The 4,276-nt window shown below is 41.4% G+C and overlaps 1 long non-coding RNA gene across 1 annotated transcript; it reads right to left on the bottom strand.

Moving 5' to 3' along the window:
• Positions 1-2,780: 2,780 nt before the first annotated feature.
• Positions 2,781-4,039, bottom strand: LOC118497242. The gene is made up of 2 exons (XR_004899772.1): positions 3,847-4,039; positions 2,781-3,084 (listed from the first exon to the last, which is right to left on the bottom strand). It is a non-coding gene; the product is annotated as an uncharacterized LOC118497242 (long non-coding RNA).
• Between the last annotated feature and the right edge of the window lie 237 nt (positions 4,040-4,276).

Below are 4,276 nucleotides of genomic sequence, written 5' to 3'. Positions count from 1 at the left end.
GTATTTGGGAACATAGCCCAAACTTGCTTAATTGGGGTAAGGGGGGAAAAATGTTTGGATGAGTCTGTGTCAATCATTTCTGCAAGAGGTTCTTAGGACCCTACCAAAGAACTTGATTTCTGAGAATGGCTATTTTAAATTCTGCTGAGGAACAAAAACACCAGAACTGGTCCCAAATCCCAGTTAAGTGTTGGCACTCGAGCACCTCATATTACACACCCTGAAATCTGACTTGTTCCTAAGAAGACACAAATCCCCCCAGAACTGGTGGTCTGAGCATCTGCTCCTCCTCTAAAGTCAGCATTATTTTGACTTAGGGAGCAAAGAGCTGTGCTTCATGATGGAGTACCCATGCCTGTTGCTGCTCAGATAAGGCCCGCTCTGTCCCGCTTACAGCCCCTTCCACAGTCTTTCACAGGCACAGCCTTAGCAGGATTGCAGAGGCACAACTTAGCAAGTTTCAATGCACATCGTCTAAAACAATGGTTCTCAGCCTATTTTTCCAGCTTCGCTGAGGCATAATTGAAAATAAAACTGTAAGACATTTAAAGTGTACAATGTGATGATTTGACATACATATACATCACAAAGGAGTCCCCCCATTGCCTTAACTGATTTGATATATACAGGTACATTACAAAAGGAGCCCCTCCCTACATCACATTAATTAGTGCATCATCACCTCTAATATTTATCCTTTTTTGTGTGAGAACATTTAAGTTCTACTCACTCAGCGGATTTTAATTATACAATACAGTGTTATCAACTCTAGTCACCATGTTATTACACCTTAGATACTCATCTTACTCGTAACTGAAAATTTGTACCCTTTTACCAACCTCTCCCTCTTTCTGCCACCTTATGCTTCTCAGTTTAGATGCTCACAAGATTCACTTGCTGAGCTGTAGTTGTTAGGCTGTTGAATCCTTAGGCTCGTGTGCCCCCCACCTCAACACCTTCCGTGTCCCCCAGAGATTCTCATTCAGGAGTTAGGATGAGGACAGAAATAATCTGCATGTCATTAAACAAACAATGAATACTTCAGATGATTCTAATGCAGGTTTTGTTGATGATACTTTGAGGTCTTCCTATGGGCAAAGTTGCCTATGTTTTCCCATTTTTATGTGCCTACGGTTTACGTGAGGTTTTGTTAAAGTGCAGATCTGATTCTCTAGGCTTCTGATGGGGATTTCCAGAACTTCCAGCAGGCTCCCAGGTGATGCAGACACAGCCAGTCCACAGACAGCACTTGAGGGAGAAGCTCTAGAAATCCAGAGCCTCTGCAGTGTCAGAGCAGGGGACTCAGAATCTCTGGGAGTTGTCCCTGTCACCAGTATTTTCTTGTTTTAAAAAATACTTTTAATTGTATTTTCTCCATTACTGTTTATTCCCTTTATGCCCTCTTCCACCTTCACCCACTCCCCTCCCCCCTGCCATCACCACACTGTTGTCCACATCCATGAGTCCTTTTCCTTTTTGGTTCGATCCCTCCACCCACCAGCATCAACCCCTAACCCCCAAAGCGGTCAGCCTGCTCTCTACGAGTCTGTCTCTGTTTGCTTGTTAGTTCAGTGTGTTCATTAGATTCCACATGTGAGTGAGATCATACGGTACTTGTCTTTCTCTGACTGCCTTATCTTACTTAGCATAATGTTCTCCAGGTCCATCCATGCTGATGCAAAGGGTAAAATTTTCTTCTTTTTACGGCCGAGTAGCATTCCATTATGTCAATGTCCCATAGTCATTTTATCCACTCACCTACTGATGGACACTTGGGCTGCTTCCATATCTTGGTGATTGTAAGTAACACTGCAATGAACATACGGGGTGCTTATGTTCTTTTGAATTAGTGTTTCAAGTTTCTTTGGTTAAATTCCCAGAAGTGGAGTCACTGAGTGATAAGGCAGTTCCATTTTTAATTTTTTAAGGTAATTCCATACTGCTTTCCACAGTGGCTGCACCAATCTGCATTCCCACCAACAGTGCAAAAGGGTTTCTGTTTCTGAAGAGGACATGCAGATGGCCAACAGACATAGGAAAAGATGCTCAATGTCACTAATCATCAGAGAAATGCAAATTAAAACCACAATGAAATATCACCTTACACTAGTCAGAATAGCTATCATAGATAAATCAGTATTTTTCTAAAACTTCCAGATGATCCTAATACAAAGTTGGGTACTAGGCTACAATGCCAACAGCCACTTCCAGGTGGTAATAGTAGCTTCTAACTCACAGACTTTCTTCCAGACATAGATTAACAGTAACTGATATTTCAAAAGAAGAGATGACTGACTTCAGAGAAAAAATAAATTTAAGAAAAACAAAACTTTAGTTTAACCATAATATTTTTTGTTTAACAAACTCATTATTTCAGTGCTTAAAGAAACACTGGAATTACTTGCAACTACTTCTAGCTAATTCAAAACAAAAGTTGTGACTAGACCTCATGTGCTTGTCACTTAAGAGCCAGAGTTTACTGTGCTATTTTTCTTCCTTGTGTCTGGAGTTAATCCTGGTTTCCGAGCCCCTTCTGTAGGCACGAAGCTGCGGGATGGTGGTTCCGAAACGCGGCTGGGCAGCCCTACACACCCCTGTGGGTTCACAGTGATGAGAATGTGAAAGACGCCAGGGCGGTCCCACGCTCCGTGTGTGACTGCATCCCCCAGCGTTCCTTGGCTGCGTGCTCATCTATGTCAGAAACTGCCTCTGGGGGCAGAAACTCCGATTGTTCTGACCGCACCTGGAATCCAGTCTCCAAACCCCTTCTCTTTTTATCCCTTCCTCTTCGTGACCTTTAGCTTACACCAAATGATTGATTAACAAGGAAACTATTTCTGTCATTAAATTCTGGTTTCTATAGCCCCCACCTGTTTCTGTGGTTGCTTCAAAGGGGCTTGGAGGACGTTTGCTTGCAGGAGCCAGATTTCTCTTCTTCAGTTTCTGACCATTTAAAGGGGACGATAATACAGGAAGTACCTCGTGAACTGCATTGTACTAGGTCCTCTTGCAATTGATAGTTGTAATTCCATCTTCTTCTGAGTGATCAGGAGTAGCATTTGGCCAGATAATCAAAACATTTGTCTAAAGTAAGAAATTGTTTTTAAAAGGATGTAAGCTATCGAAATGTCATGTTTTAACCTAAAAGATTTGTAGGCAGAACTGACTTTCAGCCCATATACACTGGCCTGTCTGTAGAGTCGTTTGAGTGCCCTTTCCGGTGGGACAGGCGTTTGTTCTGAACGGTCAGTGTCAACACCATGCTGGTTATTAAGATATCTGGTCATAATCCCTCTGTATTCATCAATTTGTGACATAGGATCAAAGTAATTTCTCTGAGTATACATCTTCTGATAGGAATTCTGTTTCTTCCTTATAAACCACACCCTAACATATCACCCTGAATTTCCAGTTTCAGTTTTTTGGTATACAGTGAGAATTAAAAATCACTTAAAATGCAGAGTATAGACTTCTACAATTTTACGACCCTACCCCCCTCCCCAATCTTTCAGAATATCTTAGTCTTTCAGGTATGGATCTCAGGCAACAGCAATTTTTAAAATCTCACCATAGTGAATCTAAACAAAGCATTCAGGCTAGTTCTCATTGAATCAACAACTTTCTTTTCATCCTCATATTACTATTCTATGGGTTTACACAATATCTAATTACATTATGTGGTTCCATAAACAAGCACAACTGTCACAAAATGTTTGGGAGCAACACAACTGATCCTGGTCGACGTATCATTCAACCTGTGGGAGAGGAAGTTTGTAGGCATACTAGATTCGACCCACTAGCCCTAGGGCCCAAGCCACCAGGGACATTAATATCAGGTAGAAGTACCTGAAAATGCTGGTGTTCCACCATTTTTGGACCCACAAAACCAGAAATTCAATATGATTCAACCAGTACGTTATACACAGTGATGAATAGCTGGCCTGTGAGTTGACTGCAAGTCAACTAAGGCAGCTTCTATGATAGTATTAAAAGAACAGAGATGCTTTTCAGCACTGAGCTTCCTCTTCAAGACTTTGGACTGCACTTGTTCATGGTGCTTATTCTTCTGCCAAGCGTTTCACAAAAGCTTTCTTGTGACTCCAAAGTCAAAGTTCAAAATAAATGCTATTGTAAAACAACTTTGGGAAACACCACACACCATACCCATCTAGGAGGTTCATAATGCTCTTTAACATATTAAAAGCTTTGAGAAGTCCCCTAGCAAAGGCCTTTGTTTAACTTTGTTTACCTTCGGGCTTCATAAATTTATTTGACA

This window comes from Phyllostomus discolor, chromosome 11, assembly GCF_004126475.2.
Source record: "Phyllostomus discolor isolate MPI-MPIP mPhyDis1 chromosome 11, mPhyDis1.pri.v3, whole genome shotgun sequence".
Lineage (NCBI taxonomy): Eukaryota > Metazoa > Chordata > Mammalia > Chiroptera > Phyllostomidae > Phyllostomus > Phyllostomus discolor.
The sequence above is the reverse complement of the archived record's forward strand: the minus strand, read 5'-3'. Positions and strand labels throughout refer to the sequence as shown.